Source organism: Poecilia mexicana, unplaced genomic scaffold, assembly GCF_051168715.1.
Source record: "Poecilia mexicana isolate PSO_F unplaced genomic scaffold, ASM5116871v1 scaffold_10, whole genome shotgun sequence".
Classification (NCBI taxonomy): Eukaryota; Metazoa; Chordata; class Actinopteri; order Cyprinodontiformes; family Poeciliidae; genus Poecilia; species Poecilia mexicana.
Window position 1 is genome coordinate 16654640 of NW_028263379.1, and position 26489 is coordinate 16681128.

Below are 26489 nucleotides of genomic sequence, written 5' to 3' on the forward strand. Positions count from 1 at the left end.
CTGAAGGTCCCTGGTTCAATCTCGGGTTTCGGCAAATCTTAGAAATGTCAAAAGATCACTACAAGGCATTCAAGTCACTCTGGACCTTTGCTGAGGTCGTTCTTTATCAATAATACCTGCTTTTAGTCAATACAAGGCATTCTCGCTTTTGAGAGACTTGTCCTGTCATCAGAAATCAAGCTTTCATCACTCCATCATCAACAGTGTCAACTTATACGTGGCCAGTTTTCGAGCTCCAGGAGCGAACGCTGTGCGGTTTTTGCACAAGTGCCTTCGCCAAAATAGCTCAGCTGGGAGAGCGTCAGACTGAACATCTGAAGGTCCCTGGTTCAATCCCGGGTTTCGGCAAATCTTAGAAACGTCAAAAGATCACTACAAGGCATTCATGTCACTCTGGACCTTTGCTGAGGTCGTTCTTTATCAATAATACCTGCTTTTAGTCAATACAAGGCATTCTCGCTTTTGAGAGACTTGTCCTGTCATCAGAAATCAAGCTTTCATCACTCCATCATCAACAGTGTCAACTTATACGTGGCCAGTTTTCGAACTCCAGGACCGAACGCTGTGCGGTTTTTGCACAGGAGCCATCGCCGAAATAGCTCAGCTGGGAGAGCGTCAGACTGAAGATCTGAAGGTCCCTGGTTCAATCCCGGGTTTCGGCAAATCTTAGAAACGTCAAAAGATCACTACAAGGCATTCATGTCACTCTGGACCTTTGCTGAGGTCGCTCTTTATCAATAATACCTGCTTTTAGTCAATACAAGGCATTCTCGCTTTTGAGAGACTTGTCCTGTCATCAGAAATCAAGCTTTTGTCACTCCACCATCAACAGTGTCAACTTATTCGTGGCCAGTTTTCGAGCTCCAGGAGCGAACACTGTGCGGTTTTTGCACAGGTGCCTTCGCCAAAATAGCTCAGCTGGGAGAGCGTCAGACTGAAGATCTGAAGGTCCCTGGTTCAATCCCGGGTTTCGGCAAATCTTAGAAATGTCAAAAGATCACTACAAGGCATTCATGTCACTCTGGACCTTTGCTGAGGTCGTTTTTTATCAATAATACCTGCTTTTAGTCAATACAAGGCATTCTCGCTTTTGAGAGACTTGTCCTGTCATCAGAAATCAAGCTTTCATCACTCCATCATCAACAGTGTCAACTTATACGTGGCCAGTTTTCGAGCTCCAGGACCGAACACTGTGCGGTTTTTGCACAGGAGCCATCGCCGAAATAGCTCAGCTGGGAGAGCGTCAGACTGAAGATCTGAAGGTCCCTGGTTCAATCCCAGGTTTCGGCAAATCTTAGAAATGTCAAAAGATCACTACAAGGCATTCATGTCACTCTGGACCTTTGCTGAGGTCGCTCTTTATCAATAATACCTGCTTTTAGTCAATACAAGGCATTCTCGCTTTTGAGAGACTTGTCCTGTCATCAGAAATCAAGCTTTCATCACTCCATCATCAACAGTGTCAACTTATACGTGGCCAGTTTTCGAGCTCCAGGACCGAACACTGTGCGGTTTTTGCACAGGAGCCATCGCCGAAATAGCTCAGCTGGGAGAGCGTCAGACTGAAGATCTGAAGGTCCCTGGTTCAATCCCGGGTTTCGGCAAATCTTAGAAATGTCAAAAGATCACTACAAGGCATTCATGTCACTCTGGACCTTTGCTGAGGTCGCTCTTTATCAATAATACCTGCTTTTAGTCAATACAAGGCATTCTCGCTTTTGAGAGACTTGTCCTGTCATCAGAAATCAAGCTTTCATCACTCCATCATCAACAGTGTCAACTTATTCGTGGCCAGTTTTCGAGCTCCAGGAGCGAACGCTGTGCGGTTTTTGCACAAGTGCCTTCGCCAAAATAGCTCAGCTGGGAGAGCGTCAGACTGAACATCTGAAGGTCCCTGGTTCAATCCCGGGTTTCGGCAAATCTTAGAAACGTCAAAAGATCACTACAAGGCATTCATGTCACTCTGGACCTTTGCTGAGGTCGTTCTTTATCAATAATACCTGCTTTTAGTCAATACAAGGCATTCTCGCTTTTGAGAGACTTGTCCTGTCATCAGAAATCAAGCTTTCATCACTCCATCATCAACAGTGTCAACTTATTCGTGGCCAGTTTTCGAGCTCCAGGAGCGAACGCTGTGCGGTTTTTGCACAACTGCCTTCGCCAAAATAGCTCAGCTGGGAGAGCGTCAGACTGAACATCTGAAGGTCCCTGGTTCAATCCCGGGTTTCGGCAAATCTTAGAAACGTCAAAAGATCACTACAAGGCATTCATGTCACTCTGGACCTTTGCTGAGGTCGTTCTTTATCAATAATACCTGCTTTTAGTCAATACAAGGCATTCTCGCTTTTGAGAGACTTGTCCTGTCATCAGAAATCAAGCTTTCATCACTCCATCATCAACAGTGTCAACTTATACGTGGCCAGTTTTCGAACTCCAGGACCGAACGCTGTGCGGTTTTTGCACAGGAGCCATCGCCGAAATAGCTCAGCTGGGAGAGCGTCAGACTGAAGATCTGAAGGTCCCTGGTTCAATCTCGGGTTTCGGCAAATCTTAGAAATGTCAAAAGATCACTACAAGGCATTCAAGTCACTCTGGACCTTTGCTGAGGTCGTTCTTTATCAATAATACCTGCTTTTAGTCAATACAAGGCATTCTCGCTTTTGAGAGACTTGTCCTGTCATCAGAAATCAAGCTTTCATCACTCCATCATCAACAGTGTCAACTTATACGTGGCCAGTTTTCGAGCTCCAGGAGCGAACGCTGTGCGGTTTTTGCACAAGTGCCTTCGCCAAAATAGCTCAGCTGGGAGAGCGTCAGACTGAACATCTGAAGGTCCCTGGTTCAATCCCGGGTTTCGGCAAATCTTAGAAACGTCAAAAGATCACTACAAGGCATTCATGTCACTCTGGACCTTTGCTGAGGTCGTTCTTTATCAATAATACCTGCTTTTAGTCAATACAAGGCATTCTCGCTTTTGAGAGACTTGTCCTGTCATCAGAAATCAAGCTTTCATCACTCCATCATCAACAGTGTCAACTTATACGTGGCCAGTTTTCGAACTCCAGGACCGAACGCTGTGCGGTTTTTGCACAGGAGCCATCGCCGAAATAGCTCAGCTGGGAGAGCGTCAGACTGAAGATCTGAAGGTCCCTGGTTCAATCTCGGGTTTCGGCAAATCTTAGAAATGTCAAAAGATCACTACAAGGCATTCAAGTCACTCTGGACCTTTGCTGAGGTCGTTCTTTATCAATAATACCTGCTTTTAGTCAATACAAGGCATTCTCGCTTTTGAGAGACTTGTCCTGTCATCAGAAATCAAGCTTTCATCACTCCATCATCAACAGTGTCAACTTATACGTGGCCAGTTTTCGAGCTCCAGGAGCGAACGCTGTGCGGTTTTTGCACAAGTGCCTTCGCCAAAATAGCTCAGCTGGGAGAGCGTCAGACTGAACATCTGAAGGTCCCTGGTTCAATCCCGGGTTTCGGCAAATCTTAGAAACGTCAAAAGATCACTACAAGGCATTCATGTCACTCTGGACCTTTGCTGAGGTCGTTCTTTATCAATAATACCTGCTTTTAGTCAATACAAGGCATTCTCGCTTTTGAGAGACTTGTCCTGTCATCAGAAATCAAGCTTTCATCACTCCATCATCAACAGTGTCAACTTATACGTGGCCAGTTTTCGAACTCCAGGACCGAACGCTGTGCGGTTTTTGCACAGGAGCCATCGCCGAAATAGCTCAGCTGGGAGAGCGTCAGACTGAAGATCTGAAGGTCCCTGGTTCAATCCCGGGTTTCGGTAAATCTTAGAAACGTCAAAAGATCACTACAAGGCATTCGTGTCACTCTGGACCTTTGCTGAGGTCGTTCCTTATCAATAATACCTGCTTTTAGTCAATACAAGGCATTCTCGCTTTTGAGAGACTTGTCCTGTCATCAGAAATCAAGCTTTCATCACTCCATCATCAACAGTGTCAACTTATACGTGGCCAGTTTTCGAGCTCCAGGAGCGAACGCTGTGCGGTTTTTGCACAGGAGCCTTCACCGAAATAGCTCAGCTGGGAGAGCGTCAGACTGAAGATCTGAAGGTCCCTGGTTCAATCCCAGGTTTCGGCAAATCTTAGCAACGTCAAAAGATCACTACAAGGCATTCATGTCACTCTGGACCTTTGCTGAGGTCATTCTTTATCAATAATACCTGCTTTTAGTCAATACAAGGCATTCTCGCTTTTGAGAGACTTGTCCTGTCATCAGAAATCAAGCTTTCATCACTCCATCATCAACAGTGTCAACTTATTCGTGGCCAGTTTTCGAGCTCCAGGAGCGAACGCTGTGCGGTTTTTGCACAGGTGCCTTCGCCAAAATAGCTCAGCTGGGAGAGCATCAGACTGAAGATCTGAAGGTCCCTGGTTCAATCCCGGGTTTCGGCAAATCTTAGAAACGTCAAAAGATCACTACAAGGCATTCATGTCACTCTGGACCTTTGCTGAGGTCGTTCTTTATCAATAATACCTGCTTTTAGTCAATACAAGGCATTCTCGCTTTTGAGAGACTTGTCCTGTCATCAGAAATCAAGCTTTCATCACTCCATCATCAACAGTGTCAACTTATACGTGGCCAGTTTTCGAACTCCAGGACCGAACGCTGTGCGGTTTTTGCACAGGAGCCATCGCCGAAATAGCTCAGCTGGGAGAGCGTCAGACTGAAGATCTGAAGGTCCCTGGTTCAATCTCGGGTTTCGGCAAATCTTAGAAATGTCAAAAGATCACTACAAGGCATTCAAGTCACTCTGGACCTTTGCTGAGGTCGTTCTTTATCAATAATACCTGCTTTTAGTCAATACAAGGCATTCTCGCTTTTGAGAGACTTGTCCTGTCATCAGAAATCAAGCTTTCATCACTCCATCATCAACAGTGTCAACTTATACGTGGCCAGTTTTCGAGCTCCAGGAGCGAACGCTGTGCGGTTTTTGCACAAGTGCCTTCGCCAAAATAGCTCAGCTGGGAGAGCGTCAGACTGAACATCTGAAGGTCCCTGGTTCAATCCCGGGTTTCGGCAAATCTTAGAAACGTCAAAAGATCACTACAAGGCATTCATGTCACTCTGGACCTTTGCTGAGGTCGTTCTTTATCAATAATACCTGCTTTTAGTCAATACAAGGCATTCTCGCTTTTGAGAGACTTGTCCTGTCATCAGAAATCAAGCTTTCATCACTCCATCATCAACAGTGTCAACTTATACGTGGCCAGTTTTCGAACTCCAGGACCGAACGCTGTGCGGTTTTTGCACAGGAGCCATCGCCGAAATAGCTCAGCTGGGAGAGCGTCAGACTGAAGATCTGAAGGTCCCTGGTTCAATCCCGGGTTTCGGTAAATCTTAGAAACGTCAAAAGATCACTACAAGGCATTCGTGTCACTCTGGACCTTTGCTGAGGTCGTTCCTTATCAATAATACCTGCTTTTAGTCAATACAAGGCATTCTCGCTTTTGAGAGACTTGTCCTGTCATCAGAAATCAAGCTTTCATCACTCCATCATCAACAGTGTCAACTTATACGTGGCCAGTTTTCGAGCTCCAGGAGCGAACGCTGTGCGGTTTTTGCACAGGAGCCTTCACCGAAATAACTCAGCTGGGAGAGCGTCAGACTGAAGATCTGAAGGTCCCTGGTTCAATCCCAGGTTTCGGCAAATCTTAGAAACGTCAAAAGATCACTACAAGGCATTCATGTCACTCTGGACCTTTGCTGAGGTCATTTTTTATCAATAATACCTGCTTTTAGTCAATACAAGGCATTCTCGCTTTTGAGAGACTTGTCCTGTCATCAGAAATCAAGCTTTCATCACTCCATCATCAACAGTGTCAACTTATACGTGGCCAGTTTTCGAGCTCCAGGAGCGAACGCTGTGCGGTTTTTGCACAGGAGCCTTCACCGAAATAACTCAGCTGGGAGAGCGTCAGACTGAAGATCTGAAGGTCCCTGGTTCAATCCCAGGTTTCGGCAAATCTTAGAAATGTCAAAAGATCACTACAAGGCATTCATGTCACTCTGGACCTTTGCTGAGGTCATTCTTTATCAATAATACCTGCTTTTAGTCAATACAAGGCATTCTCGCTTTTGAGAGACTTGTCCTGTCATCAGAAATCAAGCTTTCATCACTCCATCATCAACAGTGTCAACTTATACGTGGCCAGTTTTCGAGCTCCAGGAGCGAACGCTGTGCGGTTTTTGCACAGGAGCCTTCACCGAAATAACTCAGCTGGGAGAGCGTCAGACTGAAGATCTGAAGGTCCCTGGTTCAATCCCAGGTTTCGGCAAATCTTAGAAACGTCAAAAGATCACTACAAGGCATTCATGTCACTCTGGACCTTTGCTGAGGTCATTCTTTATCAATAATACCTGCTTTTAGTCAATACAAGGCATTCTCGCTTTTGAGAGACTTGTCCTGTCATCAGAAATCAAGCTTTCATCACTCCATCATCAACAGTGTCAACTTATTCGTGGCCAGTTTTCGAGCTCCAGGAGCGAACGCTGTGCGGTTTTTGCACAGGTGCCTTCGCCAAAATAGCTCAGCTGGGAGAGCATCAGACTGAAGATCTGAAGGTCCCTGGTTCAATCCCGGGTTTCGGCAAATCTTAGAAACGTCAAAAGATCACTACAAGGCATTCATGTCACTCTGGACCTTTGCTGAGGTCGTTCTTTATCAATAATACCTGCTTTTAGTCAATACAAGGCATTCTCGCTTTTGAGAGACTTGTCCTGTCATCAGAAATCAAGCTTTCATCACTCCATCATCAACAGTGTCAACTTATACGTGGCCAGTTTTCGAGCTCCAGGACCGAACACTGTGCGGTTTTTGCACAGGAGCCATCGCCGAAATAGCTCAGCTGGGAGAGCATCAGACTGAAGATCTGAAGGTCCCTGGTTCAATCCCGGGTTTCGGCAAATCTTAGAAATATCAAAAGATCACTACAAGGCATTCATGTCACTCTGGACCTTTGCTGAGGTCGCTCTTTATCAATAATACCTGCTTTTAGTCAATACAAGGCATTCTCGCTTTTGAGAGACTTGTCCTGTCATCAGAAATCAAGCTTTCATCACTCCATCATCAACAGTGTCAACTTATACGTGGCCAGTTTTCGAGCTCCAGGACCGAACGCTGTGCGGTTTTTGCACAGGAGCCATCGCCGAAATAGCTCAGCTGGGAGAGCGTCAGACTGAAGATCTGAAGGTCCCTGGTTCAATCCCGGGTTTCGGCAAATCTTAGAAATGTCAAAAGATCACTACAAGGCATTCATGTCACTCTGGACCTTTGCTGAGGTCGCTCTTTATCAATAATACCTGCTTTTAGTCAATACAAGGCATTCTCGCTTTTGAGAGACTTGTCCTGTCATCAGAAATCAAGCTTTCGTCACTCCATCATCAACAGTGTCAACTTATTCGTGGCCAGTTTTCGAGCTCCAGGAGCGAACACTGTGCGGTTTTTGCACAGGTGCCTTCGCCAAAATAGCTCAGCTGGGAGAGCGTCAGACTAAAGATCTGAAGGTCCCTGGTTCAATCCCGGGTTTCGGCAAATCTTAGAAATGTCAAAAGATCACTACAAGGCATTCATGTCACTCTGGACCTTTGCTGAGGTCGCTCTTTATCAATAATACCTGCTTTTAGTCAATACAAGGCATTCTCGCTTTTGAGAGACTTGTCCTGTCATCAGAAATCAAGCTTTTGTCACTCCACCATCAACAGTGTCAACTTATTCGTGGCCAGTTTTCGAGCTCCAGGAGCGAACACTGTGCGGTTTTTGCACAGGTGCCTTCGCCAAAATAGCTCAGCTGGGAGAGCGTCAGACTGAAGATCTGAAGGTCCCTGGTTCAATCCCGGGTTTCGGCAAATCTTAGAAAGGTCAAAAGATCACTACAAGGCATTCATGTCACTCTGGACCTTTGCTGAGGTCGTTTTTTATCAATAATACCTGCTTTTAGTCAATACAAGGCATTCTCGCTTTTGAGAGACTTGTCCTGTCATCAGAAATCAAGCTTTCATCACTCCATCATCAACATTGTCAACTTATACGTGGCCAGTTTTCGAGCTCCAGGACCGAACACTGTGCGGTTTTTGCACAGGAGCCATCACCGAAATAGCTCAGCTGGGAGAGCGTCAGACTGAAGATCTGAAGGTCCCTGGTTCAATCCCGGGTTTCGGCAAATCTTAGAAATGTCAAAAGATCACTACAAGGCATTCATGTCACTCTGGACCTTTGCTGAGGTCGCTCTTTATCAATAATACCTGCTTTTAGTCAATACAAGGCATTCTCGCTTTTGAGAGACTTGTCCTGTCATCAGAAATCAAGCTTTCATCACTCCATCATCAACAGTGTCAACTTATACGTGGCCAGTTTTCGAGCTCCAGGACCGAACACTGTGCGGTTTTTGCACAGGAGCCATCGCCGAAATAGCTCAGCTGGGAGAGCGTCAGACTGAAGATCTGAAGGTCCCTGGTTCAATCCCGGGTTTCGGCAAATCTTAGAAATGTCAAAAGATCACTACAAGGCATTCATGTCACTCTGGACCTTTGCTGAGGTCGCTCTTTATCAATAATACCTGCTTTTAGTCAATACAAGGCATTCTCGCTTTTGAGAGACTTGTCCTGTCATCAGAAATCAAGCTTTCATCACTCCATCATCAACAGTGTCAACTTATTCGTGGCCAGTTTTCGAGCTCCAGGAGCGAACGCTGTGCGGTTTTTGCACAAGTGCCTTCGCCAAAATAGCTCAGCTGGGAGAGCGTCAGACTGAACATCTGAAGGTCCCTGGTTCAATCCCGGGTTTCGGCAAATCTTAGAAACGTCAAAAGATCATTACAAGGCATTCATGTCACTCTGGACCTTTGCTGAGGTCGTTCTTTATCAATAATACCTGCTTTTAGTCAATACAAGGCATTCTCGCTTTTGAGAGACTTGTCCTGTCATCAGAAATCAAGCTTTCATCACTCCATCATCAACAGTGTCAACTTATTCGTGGCCAGTTTTCGAGCTCCAGGAGCGAACGCTGTGCGGTTTTTGCACAAGTGCCTTCGCCAAAATAGCTCAGCTGGGAGAGCGTCAGACTGAACATCTGAAGGTCCCTGGTTCAATCCCGGGTTTCGGCAAATCTTAGAAACGTCAAAAGATCACTACAAGGCATTCATGTCACTCTGGACCTTTGCTGAGGTCGTTCTTTATCAATAATACCTGCTTTTAGTCAATACAAGGCATTCTCGCTTTTGAGAGACTTGTCCTGTCATCAGAAATCAAGCTTTCATCACTCCATCATCAACAGTGTCAACTTATACGTGGCCAGTTTTCGAACTCCAGGACCGAACGCTGTGCGGTTTTTGCACAGGAGCCATCGCCGAAATAGCTCAGCTGGGAGAGCGTCAGACTGAACATCTGAAGGTCCCTGGTTCAATCCCGGGTTTCGGCAAATCTTAGAAACGTCAAAAGATCATTACAAGGCATTCATGTCACTCTGGACCTTTGCTGAGGTCGTTCTTTATCAATAATACCTGCTTTTAGTCAATACAAGGCATTCTCGCTTTTGAGAGACTTGTCCTGTCATCAGAAATCAAGCTTTCATCACTCCATCATCAACAGTGTCAACTTATTCGTGGCCAGTTTTCGAGCTCCAGGAGCGAACGCTGTGCGGTTTTTGCACAAGTGCCTTCGCCAAAATAGCTCAGCTGGGAGAGCGTCAGACTGAACATCTGAAGGTCCCTGGTTCAATCCCGGGTTTCGGCAAATCTTAGAAACGTCAAAAGATCACTACAAGGCATTCATGTCACTCTGGACCTTTGCTGAGGTCGTTCTTTATCAATAATACCTGCTTTTAGTCAATACAAGGCATTCTCGCTTTTGAGAGACTTGTCCTGTCATCAGAAATCAAGCTTTCATCACTCCATCATCAACAGTGTCAACTTATACGTGGCCAGTTTTCGAACTCCAGGACCGAACGCTGTGCGGTTTTTGCACAGGAGCCATCGCCGAAATAGCTCAGCTGGGAGAGCGTCAGACTGAAGATCTGAAGGTCCCTGGTTCAATCTCGGGTTTCGGCAAATCTTAGAAATGTCAAAAGATCACTACAAGGCATTCAAGTCACTCTGGACCTTTGCTGAGGTCGTTCTTTATCAATAATACCTGCTTTTAGTCAATACAAGGCATTCTCGCTTTTGAGAGACTTGTCCTGTCATCAGAAATCAAGCTTTCATCACTCCATCATCAACATTGTCAACTTATACGTGGCCAGTTTTCGAGCTCCAGGACCGAACACTGTGCGGTTTTTGCACAGGAGCCATCGCCGAAATAGCTCAGCTGGGAGAGCGTCAGACTGAAGATCTGAAGGTCCCTGGTTCAATCCCGGGTTTCGGCAAATCTTAGAAACGTCAAAAGATCACTACAAGGCATTCATGTCACTCTGGACCTTTGCTGAGGTCGTTCTTTATCAATAATACCTGCTTTTAGTCAATACAAGGCATTCTCGCTTTTGAGAGACTTGTCCTGTCATCAGAAATCAAGCTTTCATCACTCCATCATCAACAGTGTCAGCTTATACATGGCCAGTTTTCGAGCTCCAGGAGCGAACACTGTGCGGTTTTTGCACAGGAGCCTTCGCCGAAATAGCTCAGCTGGGAGAGCGTCAGACTGAAGATCTGAAGGTCCCTGGTTCAATCCCGGGTTTCGGCAAATCTTAGAAATGTCAAAAGATCACTACAAGGCATTCATGTCACTCTGGACCTTTGCTGAGGTCGCTCTTTATCAATAATACCTGCTTTTAGTCAATACAAGGCATTCTCGCTTTTGAGAGACTTGTCCTGTCATCAGAAATCAAGCTTTCATCACTCCATCATCAACAGTGTCAACTTATACATGGCCAGTTTTCGAGCTCCAGGAGCGAACACTGTGCGGTTTTTGCACAAGGAGCCTTCGCCAAAATAGCTCAGCTGGGAGAGCGTCAGACTGAAGATCTGAAGGTCCCTGGTTCAATCCCGGGTTTCGGCAAATCTTAGAAACGTCAAAAGATCACTACAAGGCATTCATGTCACTCTGGACCTTTGCTGAGGTCGTTCTTTATCAATAATACCTGCTTTTAGTCAATACAAGGCATTCTCGCTTTTGAGAGACTTGTCCTGTCATCAGAAATCAAGCTTTCATCACTCCATCATCAACAGTGTCAACTTATACGTGGCCAGTTTTCGAGCTCCAGGACCGAACACTGTGCGGTTTTTGCACAGGAGCCATCGCCGAAATAGCTCAGCTGGGAGAGCGTCAGACTGAAGATCTGAAGGTCCCTGGTTCAATCCCGGGTTTCAGCAAATCTTAGAAATGTCAAAAGATCACTACAAGGCATTCATGTCACTCTGGACCTTTGCTGAGGTCGCTCTTTATCAATAATACCTGCTTTTAGTCAATACAAGGCATTCTCGCTTTTGAGAGACTTGTCCTGTCATCAGAAATCAAGCTTTCATCACTCCATCATCAACAGTGTCAACTTATTCGTGGCCAGTTTTCGAGCTCCAGGAGCGAACGCTGTGCGGTTTTTGCACAAGTGCCTTCGCCAAAATAGCTCAGCTGGGAGAGCGTCAGACTGAACATCTGAAGGTCCCTGGTTCAATCCCGGGTTTCGGCAAATCTTAGAAACGTCAAAAGATCACTACAAGGCATTCATGTCACTCTGGACCTTTGCTGAGGTCGTTCTTTATCAATAATACCTGCTTTTAGTCAATACAAGGCATTCTCGCTTTTGAGAGACTTGTCCTGTCATCAGAAATCAAGCTTTCATCACTCCATCATCAACAGTGTCAACTTATACGTGGCCAGTTTTCGAGCTCCAGGAGCGAACACTGTGCGGTTTTTGCACAGGAGCCATCGCCGAAATAGCTCAGCTGGGAGAGCGTCAGACTGAAGATCTGAAGGTCCCTGGTTCAATCTCGGGTTTCGGCAAATCTTAGAAACGTCAAAAGATCACTACAAGGCATTCATGTCACTCTGGACCTTTGCTGAGGTCGTTCTTTATCAATAATACCTGCTTTTAGTCAATACAAGGCATTCTCGCTTTTGAGAGACTTGTCCTGTCATCAGAAATCAAGCTTTCATCACTCCATCATCAACAGTGTCAACTTATTCGTGGCCAGTTTTCGAGCTCCAGGAGCGAACGCTGTGCGGTTTTTGCACAAGTGCCTTCGCCAAAATAGCTCAGCTGGGAGAGCGTCAGACTGAACATCTGAAGGTCCCTGGTTCAATCCCGGGTTTCGGCAAATCTTAGAAACGTCAAAAGATCACTACAAGGCATTCATGTCACTCTGGACCTTTGCTGAGGTCGTTCTTTATCAATAATACCTGCTTTTAGTCAATACAAGGCATTCTCGCTTTTGAGAGACTTGTCCTGTCATCAGAAATCAAGCTTTCATCACTCCATCATCAACAGTGTCAACTTATACGTGGCCAGTTTTCGAACTCCAGGACCGAACGCTGTGCGGTTTTTGCACAGGAGCCATCGCCGAAATAGCTCAGCTGGGAGAGCGTCAGACTGAACATCTGAAGGTCCCTGGTTCAATCCCGGGTTTCGGCAAATCTTAGAAACGTCAAAAGATCATTACAAGGCATTCATGTCACTCTGGACCTTTGCTGAGGTCGTTCTTTATCAATAATACCTGCTTTTAGTCAATACAAGGCATTCTCGCTTTTGAGAGACTTGTCCTGTCATCAGAAATCAAGCTTTCATCACTCCATCATCAACAGTGTCAACTTATTCGTGGCCAGTTTTCGAGCTCCAGGAGCGAACGCTGTGCGGTTTTTGCACAAGTGCCTTCGCCAAAATAGCTCAGCTGGGAGAGCGTCAGACTGAACATCTGAAGGTCCCTGGTTCAATCCCGGGTTTCGGCAAATCTTAGAAACGTCAAAAGATCACTACAAGGCATTCATGTCACTCTGGACCTTTGCTGAGGTCGTTCTTTATCAATAATACCTGCTTTTAGTCAATACAAGGCATTCTCGCTTTTGAGAGACTTGTCCTGTCATCAGAAATCAAGCTTTCATCACTCCATCATCAACAGTGTCAACTTATACGTGGCCAGTTTTCGAACTCCAGGACCGAACGCTGTGCGGTTTTTGCACAGGAGCCATCGCCGAAATAGCTCAGCTGGGAGAGCGTCAGACTGAAGATCTGAAGGTCCCTGGTTCAATCTCGGGTTTCGGCAAATCTTAGAAATGTCAAAAGATCACTACAAGGCATTCAAGTCACTCTGGACCTTTGCTGAGGTCGTTCTTTATCAATAATACCTGCTTTTAGTCAATACAAGGCATTCTCGCTTTTGAGAGACTTGTCCTGTCATCAGAAATCAAGCTTTCATCACTCCATCATCAACATTGTCAACTTATACGTGGCCAGTTTTCGAGCTCCAGGACCGAACACTGTGCGGTTTTTGCACAGGAGCCATCGCCGAAATAGCTCAGCTGGGAGAGCGTCAGACTGAAGATCTGAAGGTCCCTGGTTCAATCCCGGGTTTCGGCAAATCTTAGAAACGTCAAAAGATCACTACAAGGCATTCATGTCACTCTGGACCTTTGCTGAGGTCGTTCTTTATCAATAATACCTGCTTTTAGTCAATACAAGGCATTCTCGCTTTTGAGAGACTTGTCCTGTCATCAGAAATCAAGCTTTCATCACTCCATCATCAACAGTGTCAGCTTATACATGGCCAGTTTTCGAGCTCCAGGAGCGAACACTGTGCGGTTTTTGCACAGGAGCCTTCGCCGAAATAGCTCAGCTGGGAGAGCGTCAGACTGAAGATCTGAAGGTCCCTGGTTCAATCCCGGGTTTCGGCAAATCTTAGAAATGTCAAAAGATCACTACAAGGCATTCATGTCACTCTGGACCTTTGCTGAGGTCGCTCTTTATCAATAATACCTGCTTTTAGTCAATACAAGGCATTCTCGCTTTTGAGAGACTTGTCCTGTCATCAGAAATCAAGCTTTCATCACTCCATCATCAACAGTGTCAACTTATACATGGCCAGTTTTCGAGCTCCAGGAGCGAACACTGTGCGGTTTTTGCACAAGGAGCCTTCGCCAAAATAGCTCAGCTGGGAGAGCGTCAGACTGAAGATCTGAAGGTCCCTGGTTCAATCCCGGGTTTCGGCAAATCTTAGAAACGTCAAAAGATCACTACAAGGCATTCATGTCACTCTGGACCTTTGCTGAGGTCGTTCTTTATCAATAATACCTGCTTTTAGTCAATACAAGGCATTCTCGCTTTTGAGAGACTTGTCCTGTCATCAGAAATCAAGCTTTCATCACTCCATCATCAACAGTGTCAACTTATACGTGGCCAGTTTTCGAGCTCCAGGACCGAACACTGTGCGGTTTTTGCACAGGAGCCATCGCCGAAATAGCTCAGCTGGGAGAGCGTCAGACTGAAGATCTGAAGGTCCCTGGTTCAATCCCGGGTTTCAGCAAATCTTAGAAATGTCAAAAGATCACTACAAGGCATTCATGTCACTCTGGACCTTTGCTGAGGTCGCTCTTTATCAATAATACCTGCTTTTAGTCAATACAAGGCATTCTCGCTTTTGAGAGACTTGTCCTGTCATCAGAAATCAAGCTTTCATCACTCCATCATCAACAGTGTCAACTTATTCGTGGCCAGTTTTCGAGCTCCAGGAGCGAACGCTGTGCGGTTTTTGCACAAGTGCCTTCGCCAAAATAGCTCAGCTGGGAGAGCGTCAGACTGAACATCTGAAGGTCCCTGGTTCAATCCCGGGTTTCGGCAAATCTTAGAAACGTCAAAAGATCACTACAAGGCATTCATGTCACTCTGGACCTTTGCTGAGGTCGTTTTTTATCAATAATACCTGCTTTTAGTCAATACAAGGCATTCTCGCTTTTGAGAGACTTGTCCTGTCATCAGAAATCAAGCTTTCATCACTCCATCATCAACAGTGTCAACTTATACATGGCCAGTTTTCGAGCTCCAGGAGCGAACACTGTGCGGTTTTTGCACAGGAGCCATCGCCGAAATAGCTCAGCTGGGAGAGCGTCAGACTGAAGATCTGAAGGTCCCTGGTTCAATCCCGGGTTTCGGCAAATCTTAGAAATGTCAAAAGATCACTACAAGGCATTCATGTCACTCTGGACCTTTGCTGAGGTCGCTCTTTATCAATAATACCTGCTTTTAGTCAATACAAGGCATTCTCGCTTTTGAGAGACTTGTCCTGTCATCAGAAATCAAGCTTTCATCACTCCATCATCAACAGTGTCAACTTATACATGGCCAGTTTTCGAGCTCCAGGAGCGAACACTGTGCGGTTTTTGCACAAGGAGCCTTCGCCGAAATAGCTCAGCTGGGAGAGCGTCAGACTGAAGATCTGAAGGTCCCTGGTTCAATCCCGGGTTTCGGCAAATCTTAGAAACGTCAAAAGATCACTACAAGGCATTCATGTCACTCTGGACCTTTGCTGAGGTCGTTTTTTATCAATAATACCTGCTTTTAGTCAATACAAGGCATTCTCGCTTTTGAGAGACTTGTCCTGTCATCAGAAATCAAGCTTTCATCACTCCATCATCAACAGTGTCAACTTATACGTGGCCAGTTTTCGAGCTCCAGGACCGAACACTGTGCGGTTTTTGCACAGGAGCCATCGCCGAAATAGCTCAGCTGGGAGAGCGTCAGACTGAAGATCTGAAGGTCCCTGGTTCAATCCCGGGTTTCGGCAAATCTTAGAAATGTCAAAAGATCACTACAAGGCATTCATGTCACTCTGGACCTTTGCTGAGGTCGCTCTTTATCAATAATACCTGCTTTTAGTCAATACAAGGCATTCTCGCTTTTGAGAGACTTGTCCTGTCATCAGAAATCAAGCTTTCATCACTCCATCATCAACAGTGTCAACTTATTCGTGGCCAGTTTTCGAGCTCCAGGAGCGAACGCTGTGCGGTTTTTGCACAAGTGCCTTCGCCAAAATAGCTCAGCTGGGAGAGCGTCAGACTGAACATCTGAAGGTCCCTGGTTCAATCCCGGGTTTCGGCAAATCTTAGAAACGTCAAAAGATCACTACAAGGCATTCATGTCACTCTGGACCTTTGCTGAGGTCGCTCTTTATCAATAATACCTGCTTTTAGTCAATACAAGGCATTCTCGCTTTTGAGAGACTTGTCCTGTCATCAGAAATCAAGCTTTCATCACTCCATCATCAACAGTGTCAACTTATACATGGCCAGTTTTCGAGCTCCAGGAGCGAACACTGTGCGGTTTTTGCACAAGGAGCCTTCGCCGAAATAGCTCAGCTGGGAGAGCGTCAGACTGAAGATCTGAAGGTCCCTGGTTCAATCCCGGGTTTCGGCAAATCTTAGAAACGTCAAAAGATCACTACAAGGCATTCATGTCACTCTGGACCTTTGCTGAGGTCGTTTTTTATCAATAATACCTGCTTTTAGTCAATACAAGGCATTCTCGCTTTTGAGAGACTTGTCCTGTCATCAGAAATCAAGCTTTCATCACTCCATCATCAACAGTGTCAACTTATACGTGGCCAGTTTTCGAGCTCCAGGACCGAACACTGTGCGGTTTTTGCACAGGAGCCATCGCCGAAATAGCTCAGCTGGGAGAGCGTCAGACTGAAGATCTGAAGGTCCCTGGTTCAATCCCGGGTTTCGGCAAATCTTAGAAATGTCAAAAGATCACTACAAGGCATTCATGTCACTCTGGACCTTTGCTGAGGTCGCTCTTTATCAATAATACCTGCTTTTAGTCAATACAAGGCATTCTCGCTTTTGAGAGACTTGTCCTGTCATCAGAAATCAAGCTTTCATCACTCCATCATCAACAGTGTCAACTTATTCGTGGCCAGTTTTCGAGCTCCAGGAGCGAACGCTGTGCGGTTTTTGCACAAGTGCCTTCGCCAAAATAGCTCAGCTGGGAGAGCGTCAGACTGAACATCTGAAGGTCCCTGGTTCAATCCCGGGTTTCGGCAAATCTTAGAAACGTCAAAAGATCACTACAAGGCATTCATGTCACTCTGGACCTTTGCTGAGGTCGTTCTTTATCAATAATACCTGCTTTTAGTCAATACAAGGCATTCTCGCTTTTGAGAGACTTGTCCTGTCATCAGAAATCAAGCTTTCATCACTCCATCATCAACAGTGTCAACTTATACGTGGCCAGTTTTCGAACTCCAGGACCGAACGCTGTGCGGTTTTTGCACAGGAGCCATCGCCGAAATAGCTCAGCTGGGAGAGCGTCAGACTGAAGATCTGAAGGTCCCTGGTTCAATCCCGGGTTTCGGTAAATCTTAGAAACGTCAAAAGATCACTACAAGGCATTCGTGTCACTCTGGACCTTTGCTGAGGTCGTTCCTTATCAATAATACCTGCTTTTAGTCAATACAAGGCATTCTCGCTTTTGAGAGACTTGTCCTGTCATCAGAAATCAAGCTTTCATCACTCCATCATCAACAGTGTCAACTTATACGTGGCCAGTTTTCGAGCTCCAGGAGCGAACGCTGTGCGGTTTTTGCACAGGAGCCTTCACCGAAATAGCTCAGCTGGGAGAGCGTCAGACTGAAGATCTGAAGGTCCCTGGTTCAATCCCAGGTTTCGGCAAATCTTAGAAACGTCAAAAGATCACTACAAGGCATTCATGTCACTCTGGACCTTTGCTGAGGTCATTCTTTATCAATAATACCTGCTTTTAGTCAATACAAGGCATTCTCGCTTTTGAGAGACTTGTCCTGTCATCAGAAATCAAGCTTTCATCACTCCATCATCAACAGTGTCAACTTATTCGTGGCCAGTTTTCGAGCTCCAGGAGCGAACGCTGTGCGGTTTTTGCACAGGTGCCTTCGCCAAAATAGCTCAGCTGGGAGAGCATCAGACTGAAGATCTGAAGGTCCCTGGTTCAATCCCGGGTTTCGGCAAATCTTAGAAACGTCAAAAGATCACTACAAGGCATTCATGTCACTCTGGACCTTTGCTGAGGTCGTTCTTTATCAATAATACCTGCTTTTAGTCAATACAAGGCATTCTCGCTTTTGAGAGACTTGTCCTGTCATCAGAAATCAAGCTTTCATCACTCCATCATCAACAGTGTCAACTTATACGTGGCCAGTTTTCGAGCTCCAGGACCGAACACTGTGCGGTTTTTGCACAGGAGCCATCGCCGAAATAGCTCAGCTGGGAGAGCATCAGACTGAAGATCTGAAGGTCCCTGGTTCAATCCCGGGTTTCGGCAAATCTTAGAAATATCAAAAGATCACTACAAGGCATTCATGTCACTCTGGACCTTTGCTGAGGTCGCTCTTTATCAATAATACCTGCTTTTAGTCAATACAAGGCATTCTCGCTTTTGAGAGACTTGTCCTGTCATCAGAAATCAAGCTTTCATCACTCCATCATCAACAGTGTCAACTTATACGTGGCCAGTTTTCGAGCTCCAGGACCGAACGCTGTGCGGTTTTTGCACAGGAGCCATCGCCGAAATAGCTCAGCTGGGAGAGCGTCAGACTGAAGATCTGAAGGTCCCTGGTTCAATCCCGGGTTTCGGCAAATCTTAGAAATGTCAAAAGATCACTACAAGGCATTCATGTCACTCTGGACCTTTGCTGAGGTCGCTCTTTATCAATAATACCTGCTTTTAGTCAATACAAGGCATTCTCGCTTTTGAGAGACTTGTCCTGTCATCAGAAATCAAGCTTTCGTCACTCCATCATCAACAGTGTCAACTTATTCGTGGCCAGTTTTCGAGCTCCAGGAGCGAACACTGTGCGGTTTTTGCACAGGTGCCTTCGCCAAAATAGCTCAGCTGGGAGAGCGTCAGACTAAAGATCTGAAGGTCCCTGGTTCAATCCCGGGTTTCGGCAAATCTTAGAAATGTCAAAAGATCACTACAAGGCATTCATGTCACTCTGGACCTTTGCTGAGGTCGCTCTTTATCAATAATACCTGCTTTTAGTCAATACAAGGCATTCTCGCTTTTGAGAGACTTGTCCTGTCATCAGAAATCAAGCTTTTGTCACTCCACCATCAACAGTGTCAACTTATACGTGGCCAGTTTTCGAGCTCCAGGACCGAACACTGTGCGGTTTTTGCACAGGAGCCATCGCCGAAATAGCTCAGCTGGGAGAGCGTCAGACTGAAGATCTGAAGGTCCCTGGTTCAATCCCGGGTTTCGGCAAATCTTAGAAATGTCAAAAGATCACTACAAGGCATTCATGTCACTCTGGACCTTTGCTGAGGTCGCTCTTTATCAATAATACCTGCTTTTAGTCAATACAAGGCATTCTCGCTTTTGAGAGACTTGTCCTGTCATCAGAAATCAAGCTTTCATCACTCCATCATCAACAGTGTCAACTTATACGTGGCCAGTTTTCGAGCTCCAGGACCGAACACTGTGCGGTTTTTGCACAGGAGCCATCGCCGAAATAGCTCAGCTGGGAGAGCGTCAGACTGAAGATCTGAAGGTCCCTGGTTCAATCCCGGGTTTCGGCAAATCTTAGAAATGTCAAAAGATCACTACAAGGCATTCATGTCACTCTGGACCTTTGCTGAGGTCGCTCTTTATCAATAATACCTGCTTTTAGTCAATACAAGGCATTCTCGCTTTTGAGAGACTTGTCCTGTCATCAGAAATCAAGCTTTCATCACTCCATCATCAACAGTGTCAACTTATTCGTGGCCAGTTTTCGAGCTCCAGGAGCGAACGCTGTGCGGTTTTTGCACAAGTGCCTTCGCCAAAATAGCTCAGCTGGGAGAGCGTCAGACTGAACATCTGAAGGTCCCTGGTTCAATCCCGGGTTTCGGCAAATCTTAGAAACGTCAAAAGATCATTACAAGGCATTCATGTCACTCTGGACCTTTGCTGAGGTCGTTCTTTATCAATAATACCTGCTTTTAGTCAATACAAGGCATTCTCGCTTTTGAGAGACTTGTCCTGTCATCAGAAATCAAGCTTTCATCACTCCATCATCAACAGTGTCAACTTATTCGTGGCCAGTTTTCGAGCTCCAGGAGCGAACGCTGTGCGGTTTTTGCACAAGTGCCTTCGCCAAAATAGCTCAGCTGGGAGAGCGTCAGACTGAACATCTGAAGGTCCCTGGTTCAATCCCGGGTTTCGGCAAATCTTAGAAACGTCAAAAGATCATTACAAGGCATTCATGTCACTCTGGACCTTTGCTGAGGTCGTTCTTTATCAATAATACCTGCTTTTAGTCAATACAAGGCATTCTCGCTTTTGAGAGACTTGTCCTGTCATCAGAAATCAAGCTTTCATCACTCCATCATCAACAGTGTCAACTTATTCGTGGCCAGTTTTCGAGCTCCAGGAGCGAACGCTGTGCGGTTTTTGCACAGGTGCCTTCGCCAAAATAGCTCAGCTGGGAGAGCATCAGACTGAAGATCTGAAGGTCCCTGGTTCAATCCCGGGTTTCGGCAAATCTTAGAAACGTCAAAAGATCACTACAAGGCATTCATGTCACTCTGGACCTTTGCTGAGGTCGTTCTTTATCAATAATACCTGCTTTTAGTCAATACAAGGCATTCTCGCTTTTGAGAGACTTGTCCTGTCATCAGAAATCAAGCTTTCATCACTCCATCATCAACAGTGTCAACTTATACGTGGCCAGTTTTCGAGCTCCAGGACCGAACACTGTGCGGTTTTTGCACAGGAGCCATCGCCGAAATAGCTCAGCTGGGAGAGCATCAGACTGAAGATCTGAAGGTCCCTGGTTCAATCCCGGGTTTCGGCAAATCTTAGAAATATCAAAAGATCACTACAAGGCATTCATGTCACTCTGGACCTTTGCTGAGGTCGCTCTTTATCAATAATACCTGCTTTTAGTCAATACAAGGCATTCTCGCTTTTGAGAGACTTGTCCTGTCATCAGAAATCAAGCTTTCATCACTCCATCATCAACAGTGTCAACTTATACGTGGCCAGTTTTCGAGCTCCAGGACCGAACGCTGTGCGGTTTTTGCACAGGAGCCATCGCCGAAATAGCTCAGCTGGGAGAGCGTCAGACTGAAGATCTGAAGGTCCCTGGTTCAATCCCGGGTTTCGGCAAATCTTAGAAATGTCAAAAGATCACTACAAGGCATTCATGTCACTCTGGACCTTTGCTGAGGTCGCTCTTTATCAATAATACCTGCTTTTAGTCAATACAAGGCATTCTCGCTTTTGAGAGACTTGTCCTGTCATCAGAAATCAAGCTTTCGTCACTCCATCATCAACAGTGTCAACTTATTCGTGGCCAGTTTTCGAGCTCCAGGAGCGAACACTGTGCGGTTTTTGCACAGGTGCCTTCGCCAAAATAGCTCAGCTGGGAGAGCGTCAGACTAAAGATCTGAAGGTCCCTGGTTCAATCCCGGGTTTCGGCAAATCTTAGAAATGTCAAAAGATCACTACAAGGCATTCATGTCACTCTGGACCTTTGCTGAGGTCGCTCTTTATCAATAATACCTGCTTTTAGTCAATACAAGGCATTCTCGCTTTTGAGAGACTTGTCCTGTCATCAGAAATCAAGCTTTTGTCACTCCACCATCAACAGTGTCAACTTATACGTGGCCAGTTTTCGAGCTCCAGGACCGAACACTGTGCGGTTTTTGCACAGGAGCCATCGCCGAAATAGCTCAGCTGGGAGAGCGTCAGACTGAAGATCTGAAGGTCCCTGGTTCAATCCCGGGTTTCGGCAAATCTTAGAAATGTCAAAAGATCACTACAAGGCATTCATGTCACTCTGGACCTTTGCTGAGGTCGCTCTTTATCAATAATACCTGCTTTTAGTCAATACAAGGCATTCTCGCTTTTGAGAGACTTGTCCTGTCATCAGAAATCAAGCTTTCATCACTCCATCATCAACAGTGTCAACTTATACGTGGCCAGTTTTCGAGCTCCAGGACCGAACACTGTGCGGTTTTTGCACAGGAGCCATCGCCGAAATAGCTCAGCTGGGAGAGCGTCAGACTGAAGATCTGAAGGTCCCTGGTTCAATCCCGGGTTTCGGCAAATCTTAGAAATGTCAAAAGATCACTACAAGGCATTCATGTCACTCTGGACCTTTGCTGAGGTCGCTCTTTATCAATAATACCTGCTTTTAGTCAATACAAGGCATTCTCGCTTTTGAGAGACTTGTCCTGTCATCAGAAATCAAGCTTTCATCACTCCATCATCAACAGTGTCAACTTATTCGTGGCCAGTTTTCGAGCTCCAGGAGCGAACGCTGTGCGGTTTTTGCACAAGTGCCTTCGCCAAAATAGCTCAGCTGGGAGAGCGTCAGACTGAACATCTGAAGGTCCCTGGTTCAATCCCGGGTTTCGGCAAATCTTAGAAACGTCAAAAGATCATTACAAGGCATTCATGTCACTCTGGACCTTTGCTGAGGTCGTTCTTTATCAATAATACCTGCTTTTAGTCAATACAAGGCATTCTCGCTTTTGAGAGACTTGTCCTGTCATCAGAAATCAAGCTTTCATCACTCCATCATCAACAGTGTCAACTTATTCGTGGCCAGTTTTCGAGCTCCAGGAGCGAACGCTGTGCGGTTTTTGCACAAGTGCCTTCGCCAAAATAGCTCAGCTGGGAGAGCGTCAGACTGAACATCTGAAGGTCCCTGGTTCAATCCCGGGTTTCGGCAAATCTTAGAAACGTCAAAAGATCACTACAAGGCATTCATGTCACTCTGGACCTTTGCTGAGGTCGTTCTTTATCAATAATACCTGCTTTTAGTCAATACAAGGCATTCTCGCTTTTGAGAGACTTGTCCTGTCATCAGAAATCAAGCTTTCATCACTCCATCATCAACAGTGTCAACTTATACGTGGCCAGTTTTCGAACTCCAGGACCGAACGCTGTGCGGTTTTTGCACAGGAGCCATCGCCGAAATAGCTCAGCTGGGAGAGCGTCAGACTGAACATCTGAAGGTCCCTGGTTCAATCCCGGGTTTCGGCAAATCTTAGAAACGTCAAAAGATCATTACAAGGCATTCATGTCACTCTGGACCTTTGCTGAGGTCGTTCTTTATCAATAATACCTGCTTTTAGTCAATACAAGGCATTCTCGCTTTTGAGAGACTTGTCCTGTCATCAGAAATCAAGCTTTCATCACTCCATCATCAACAGTGTCAACTTATTCGTGGCCAGTTTTCGAGCTCCAGGAGCGAACGCTGTGCGGTTTTTGCACAAGTGCCTTCGCCAAAATAGCTCAGCTGGGAGAGCGTCAGACTGAACATCTGAAGGTCCCTGGTTCAATCCCGGGTTTCGGCAAATCTTAGAAACGTCAAAAGATCACTACAAGGCATTCATGTCACTCTGGACCTTTGCTGAGGTCGTTCTTTATCAATAATACCTGCTTTTAGTCAATACAAGGCATTCTCGCTTTTGAGAGACTTGTCCTGTCATCAGAAATCAAGCTTTCATCACTCCATCATCAACAGTGTCAACTTATACGTGGCCAGTTTTCGAACTCCAGGACCGAACGCTGTGCGGTTTTTGCACAGGAGCCATCGCCGAAATAGCTCAGCTGGGAGAGCGTCAGACTGAAGATCTGAAGGTCCCTGGTTCAATCTCGGGTTTCGGCAAATCTTAGAAATGTCAAAAGATCACTACAAGGCATTAAAGTCACTCTGGACCTTTGCTGAGGTCGTTCTTTATCAATAATACCTGCTTTTAGTCAATACAAGGCATTCTCGCTTTTGAGAGACTTGTCCTGTCATCAGAAATCAAGCTTTCATCACTCCATCATCAACATTGTCAACTTATACGTGGCCAGTTTTCGAGCTCCAGGACCGAACACTGTGCGGTTTTTGCACAGGAGCCATCGCCGAAATAGCTCAGCTGGGAGAGCGTCAGACTGAAGATCTGAAGGTCCCTGGTTCAATCCCGGGTTTCGGCAAATCTTAGAAACGTCAAAAGATCACTACAAGGCATTCATGTCACTCTGGACCTTTGCTGAGGTCGTTCTTTATCAATAATACCTGCTTTTAGTCAATACAAGGCATTCTCGCTTTTGAGAGACTTGTCCTGTCATCAGAAATCAAGCTTTCATCACTCCATCATCAACAGTGTCAGCTTATACATGGCCAGTTTTCGAGCTCCAGGAGCGAACACTGTGCGGTTTTTGCACAGGAGCCTTCGCCGAAATAGCTCAGCTGGGAGAGCGTCAGACTGAAGATCTGAAGGTCCCTGGTTCAATCCCGGGTTTCGGCAAATCTTAGAAATGTCAAAAGATCACTACAAGGCATTCATGTCACTCTGGACCTTTGCTGAGGTCGCTCTTTATCAATAATACCTGCTTTTAGTCAATACAAGGCATTCTCGCTTTTGAGAGACTTGTCCTGTCATCAGAAATCAAGCTTTCATCACTCCATCATCAACAGTGTCAACTTATACATGGCCAGTTTTCGAGCTCCAGGAGCGAACACTGTGCGGTTTTTGCACATGGAGCCTTCGCCAAAATAGCTCAGCTGGGAGAGCGTCAGACTGAAGATCTGAAGGTCCCTGGTTCAATCCCGGGTTTCGGCAAATCTTAGAAACGTCAAAAGATCACTACAAGGCATTCATGTCACTCTGGACCTTTGCTGAGGTCGTTCTTTATCAATAATACCTGCTTTTAGTCAATACAAGGCATTCTCGCTTTTGAGAGACTTGTCCTGTCATCAGAAATCAAGCTTTCATCACTCCATCATCAACAGTGTCAACTTATACGTGGCCAGTTTTCGAGCTCCAGGACCGAACACTGTGCGGTTTTTGCACAGGAGCCATCGCCGAAATAGCTCAGCTGGGAGAGCGTCAGACTGAAGATCTGAAGGTCCCTGGTTCAATCCCGGGTTTCAGCAAATCTTAGAAATGTCAAAAGATCACTACAAGGCATTCATGTCACTCTGGACCTTTGCTGAGGTCGCTCTTTATCAATAATACCTGCTTTTAGTCAATACAAGGCATTCTCGCTTTTGAGAGACTTGTCCTGTCATCAGAAATCAAGCTTTCATCACTCCATCATCAACAGTGTCAACTTATTCGTGGCCAGTTTTCGAGCTCCAGGAGCGAACGCTGTGCGGTTTTTGCACAAGTGCCTTCGCCAAAATAGCTCAGCTGGGAGAGCGTCAGACTGAACATCTGAAGGTCCCTGGTTCAATCCCGGGTTTCGGCAAATCTTAGAAACGTCAAAAGATCACTACAAGGCATTCATGTCACTCTGGACCTTTGCTGAGGTCGTTCTTTATCAATAATACCTGCTTTTAGTCAATACAAGGCATTCTCGCTTTTGAGAGACTTGTCCTGTCATCAGAAATCAAGCTTTCATCACTCCATCATCAACAGTGTCAACTTATACGTGGCCAGTTTTCGAACTCCAGGACCGAACGCTGTGCGGTTTTTGCACAGGAGCCATCGCCGAAATAGCTCAGCTGGGAGAGCGTCAGACTGAAGATCTGAAGGTCCCTGGTTCAATCTCGGGTTTCGGCAAATCTTAGAAATGTCAAAAGATCACTACAAGGCATTCATGTCACTCTGGACCTTTGCTGAGGTCGTTCTTTATCAATAATACCTGCTCTTAGTCAATACAAGGCATTCTCGCTTTTGAGAGACTTGTCCTGTCATCAGAAATCAAGCTTTCATCACTCCATCATCAACATTGTCAACTTATACGTGGCCAGTTTTCGAGCTCCAGGACCGAACACTGTGCGGTTTTTGCACAGGAGCCATCGCCGAAATAGCTCAGCTGGGAGAGCGTCAGACTGAAGATCTGAAGGTCCCTGGTTCAATCCCGGGTTTCGGCAAATCTTAGAAACGTCAAAAGATCACTACAAGGCATTCATGTCACTCTGGACCTTTGCTGAGGTCGTTCTTTATCAATAATACCTGCTTTTAGTCAATACAAGGCATTCTCGCTTTTGAGAGACTTGTCCTGTCATCAGAAATCAAGCTTTCATCACTCCATCATCAACAGTGTCAACTTATACGTGGCCAGTTTTCGAACTCCAGGACCGAACGCTGTGCGGTTTTTGCACAGGAGCCATCGCCGAAATAGCTCAGCTGGGAGAGCGTCAGACTGAAGATCTGAAGGTCCCTGGTTCAATCCCGGGTTTCGGCAAATCTTAGAAATGTCAAAAGATCACTACAAGGCATTCATGTCACTCTGGACCTTTGCTGAGGTCGCTCTTTATCAATAATACGTGCTTTTAGTCAATACAAGGCATTCTCGCTTTTGAGAGACTTGTCCTGTCATCAGAAATCAAGCTTTCATCACTCCATCATCAACAGTGTCAACTTATACATGGCCAGTTTTCGAGCTCCAGGAGCGAACACTGTGCGGTTTTTGCACAAGGAGCCTTCGCCGAAATAGCTCAGCTGGGAGAGCGTCAGACTGAAGATCTGAAGGTCCCTGGTTCAATCCCGGGTTTCGGCAAATCTTAGAAACGTCAAAAGATCACTACAAGGCATTCATGTCACTCTGGACCTTTGCTGAGGTCGTTTTTTAT

The 26489-nt window shown here is 45.8% G+C and overlaps 36 non-coding genes across 36 annotated transcripts; all 36 read left to right on the forward strand.

Annotated features, from left to right (window-relative positions):
- The first annotated feature begins 589 nt into the window (after positions 1 to 589).
- trnaf-gaa (transfer RNA phenylalanine (anticodon GAA)) lies at positions 590 to 662 on the forward strand. Its single transcript has one exon. It is a non-coding gene; the product is annotated as a tRNA-Phe (tRNA).
- Positions 663 to 903: 241 nt separating this feature from the next.
- Positions 904 to 976, forward strand: trnaf-gaa (transfer RNA phenylalanine (anticodon GAA)). The gene has a single exon. It is a non-coding gene; the product is annotated as a tRNA-Phe (tRNA).
- A 241-nt stretch (positions 977 to 1217) lies between these two features.
- On the forward strand, positions 1218 to 1290 carry trnaf-gaa (transfer RNA phenylalanine (anticodon GAA)). The gene has a single exon. It is a non-coding gene; the product is annotated as a tRNA-Phe (tRNA).
- Positions 1291 to 1531: 241 nt separating this feature from the next.
- On the forward strand, positions 1532 to 1604 carry trnaf-gaa (transfer RNA phenylalanine (anticodon GAA)). The gene has a single exon. It is a non-coding gene; the product is annotated as a tRNA-Phe (tRNA).
- A 5265-nt stretch (positions 1605 to 6869) lies between these two features.
- trnaf-gaa (transfer RNA phenylalanine (anticodon GAA)) lies at positions 6870 to 6942 on the forward strand. The gene has a single exon. It is a non-coding gene; the product is annotated as a tRNA-Phe (tRNA).
- Positions 6943 to 7183: 241 nt separating this feature from the next.
- Positions 7184 to 7256, forward strand: trnaf-gaa (transfer RNA phenylalanine (anticodon GAA)). The gene has a single exon. It is a non-coding gene; the product is annotated as a tRNA-Phe (tRNA).
- Positions 7257 to 7497: 241 nt separating this feature from the next.
- Positions 7498 to 7570, forward strand: trnaf-aaa (transfer RNA phenylalanine (anticodon AAA)). The gene has a single exon. It is a non-coding gene; the product is annotated as a tRNA-Phe (tRNA).
- A 241-nt stretch (positions 7571 to 7811) lies between these two features.
- trnaf-gaa (transfer RNA phenylalanine (anticodon GAA)) lies at positions 7812 to 7884 on the forward strand. Its single transcript has one exon. It is a non-coding gene; the product is annotated as a tRNA-Phe (tRNA).
- A 555-nt stretch (positions 7885 to 8439) lies between these two features.
- trnaf-gaa (transfer RNA phenylalanine (anticodon GAA)) lies at positions 8440 to 8512 on the forward strand. The gene has a single exon. It is a non-coding gene; the product is annotated as a tRNA-Phe (tRNA).
- Positions 8513 to 10323: 1811 nt separating this feature from the next.
- trnaf-gaa (transfer RNA phenylalanine (anticodon GAA)) lies at positions 10324 to 10396 on the forward strand. Its single transcript has one exon. It is a non-coding gene; the product is annotated as a tRNA-Phe (tRNA).
- A 241-nt stretch (positions 10397 to 10637) lies between these two features.
- Positions 10638 to 10710, forward strand: trnaf-gaa (transfer RNA phenylalanine (anticodon GAA)). Its single transcript has one exon. It is a non-coding gene; the product is annotated as a tRNA-Phe (tRNA).
- Positions 10711 to 10952: 242 nt separating this feature from the next.
- trnaf-gaa (transfer RNA phenylalanine (anticodon GAA)) lies at positions 10953 to 11025 on the forward strand. The gene has a single exon. It is a non-coding gene; the product is annotated as a tRNA-Phe (tRNA).
- A 2439-nt stretch (positions 11026 to 13464) lies between these two features.
- Positions 13465 to 13537, forward strand: trnaf-gaa (transfer RNA phenylalanine (anticodon GAA)). Its single transcript has one exon. It is a non-coding gene; the product is annotated as a tRNA-Phe (tRNA).
- Positions 13538 to 13778: 241 nt separating this feature from the next.
- On the forward strand, positions 13779 to 13851 carry trnaf-gaa (transfer RNA phenylalanine (anticodon GAA)). The gene has a single exon. It is a non-coding gene; the product is annotated as a tRNA-Phe (tRNA).
- A 242-nt stretch (positions 13852 to 14093) lies between these two features.
- On the forward strand, positions 14094 to 14166 carry trnaf-gaa (transfer RNA phenylalanine (anticodon GAA)). Its single transcript has one exon. It is a non-coding gene; the product is annotated as a tRNA-Phe (tRNA).
- An 869-nt stretch (positions 14167 to 15035) lies between these two features.
- On the forward strand, positions 15036 to 15108 carry trnaf-gaa (transfer RNA phenylalanine (anticodon GAA)). Its single transcript has one exon. It is a non-coding gene; the product is annotated as a tRNA-Phe (tRNA).
- A 242-nt stretch (positions 15109 to 15350) lies between these two features.
- trnaf-gaa (transfer RNA phenylalanine (anticodon GAA)) lies at positions 15351 to 15423 on the forward strand. The gene has a single exon. It is a non-coding gene; the product is annotated as a tRNA-Phe (tRNA).
- A 241-nt stretch (positions 15424 to 15664) lies between these two features.
- trnaf-gaa (transfer RNA phenylalanine (anticodon GAA)) lies at positions 15665 to 15737 on the forward strand. The gene has a single exon. It is a non-coding gene; the product is annotated as a tRNA-Phe (tRNA).
- A 556-nt stretch (positions 15738 to 16293) lies between these two features.
- Positions 16294 to 16366, forward strand: trnaf-gaa (transfer RNA phenylalanine (anticodon GAA)). The gene has a single exon. It is a non-coding gene; the product is annotated as a tRNA-Phe (tRNA).
- Positions 16367 to 16607: 241 nt separating this feature from the next.
- On the forward strand, positions 16608 to 16680 carry trnaf-gaa (transfer RNA phenylalanine (anticodon GAA)). Its single transcript has one exon. It is a non-coding gene; the product is annotated as a tRNA-Phe (tRNA).
- A 1497-nt stretch (positions 16681 to 18177) lies between these two features.
- Positions 18178 to 18250, forward strand: trnaf-gaa (transfer RNA phenylalanine (anticodon GAA)). Its single transcript has one exon. It is a non-coding gene; the product is annotated as a tRNA-Phe (tRNA).
- Positions 18251 to 18491: 241 nt separating this feature from the next.
- trnaf-gaa (transfer RNA phenylalanine (anticodon GAA)) lies at positions 18492 to 18564 on the forward strand. Its single transcript has one exon. It is a non-coding gene; the product is annotated as a tRNA-Phe (tRNA).
- A 241-nt stretch (positions 18565 to 18805) lies between these two features.
- Positions 18806 to 18878, forward strand: trnaf-aaa (transfer RNA phenylalanine (anticodon AAA)). Its single transcript has one exon. It is a non-coding gene; the product is annotated as a tRNA-Phe (tRNA).
- A 241-nt stretch (positions 18879 to 19119) lies between these two features.
- trnaf-gaa (transfer RNA phenylalanine (anticodon GAA)) lies at positions 19120 to 19192 on the forward strand. Its single transcript has one exon. It is a non-coding gene; the product is annotated as a tRNA-Phe (tRNA).
- Positions 19193 to 19433: 241 nt separating this feature from the next.
- On the forward strand, positions 19434 to 19506 carry trnaf-gaa (transfer RNA phenylalanine (anticodon GAA)). Its single transcript has one exon. It is a non-coding gene; the product is annotated as a tRNA-Phe (tRNA).
- A 1183-nt stretch (positions 19507 to 20689) lies between these two features.
- On the forward strand, positions 20690 to 20762 carry trnaf-gaa (transfer RNA phenylalanine (anticodon GAA)). Its single transcript has one exon. It is a non-coding gene; the product is annotated as a tRNA-Phe (tRNA).
- A 241-nt stretch (positions 20763 to 21003) lies between these two features.
- trnaf-gaa (transfer RNA phenylalanine (anticodon GAA)) lies at positions 21004 to 21076 on the forward strand. Its single transcript has one exon. It is a non-coding gene; the product is annotated as a tRNA-Phe (tRNA).
- A 241-nt stretch (positions 21077 to 21317) lies between these two features.
- trnaf-aaa (transfer RNA phenylalanine (anticodon AAA)) lies at positions 21318 to 21390 on the forward strand. The gene has a single exon. It is a non-coding gene; the product is annotated as a tRNA-Phe (tRNA).
- Positions 21391 to 21631: 241 nt separating this feature from the next.
- Positions 21632 to 21704, forward strand: trnaf-gaa (transfer RNA phenylalanine (anticodon GAA)). Its single transcript has one exon. It is a non-coding gene; the product is annotated as a tRNA-Phe (tRNA).
- A 241-nt stretch (positions 21705 to 21945) lies between these two features.
- Positions 21946 to 22018, forward strand: trnaf-gaa (transfer RNA phenylalanine (anticodon GAA)). The gene has a single exon. It is a non-coding gene; the product is annotated as a tRNA-Phe (tRNA).
- Positions 22019 to 23829: 1811 nt separating this feature from the next.
- Positions 23830 to 23902, forward strand: trnaf-gaa (transfer RNA phenylalanine (anticodon GAA)). The gene has a single exon. It is a non-coding gene; the product is annotated as a tRNA-Phe (tRNA).
- Positions 23903 to 24143: 241 nt separating this feature from the next.
- On the forward strand, positions 24144 to 24216 carry trnaf-gaa (transfer RNA phenylalanine (anticodon GAA)). The gene has a single exon. It is a non-coding gene; the product is annotated as a tRNA-Phe (tRNA).
- Positions 24217 to 24458: 242 nt separating this feature from the next.
- On the forward strand, positions 24459 to 24531 carry trnaf-gaa (transfer RNA phenylalanine (anticodon GAA)). The gene has a single exon. It is a non-coding gene; the product is annotated as a tRNA-Phe (tRNA).
- Positions 24532 to 25714: 1183 nt separating this feature from the next.
- On the forward strand, positions 25715 to 25787 carry trnaf-gaa (transfer RNA phenylalanine (anticodon GAA)). The gene has a single exon. It is a non-coding gene; the product is annotated as a tRNA-Phe (tRNA).
- Positions 25788 to 26028: 241 nt separating this feature from the next.
- Positions 26029 to 26101, forward strand: trnaf-gaa (transfer RNA phenylalanine (anticodon GAA)). Its single transcript has one exon. It is a non-coding gene; the product is annotated as a tRNA-Phe (tRNA).
- A 242-nt stretch (positions 26102 to 26343) lies between these two features.
- Positions 26344 to 26416, forward strand: trnaf-gaa (transfer RNA phenylalanine (anticodon GAA)). The gene has a single exon. It is a non-coding gene; the product is annotated as a tRNA-Phe (tRNA).
- Positions 26417 to 26489: the final 73 nt, after the last annotated feature.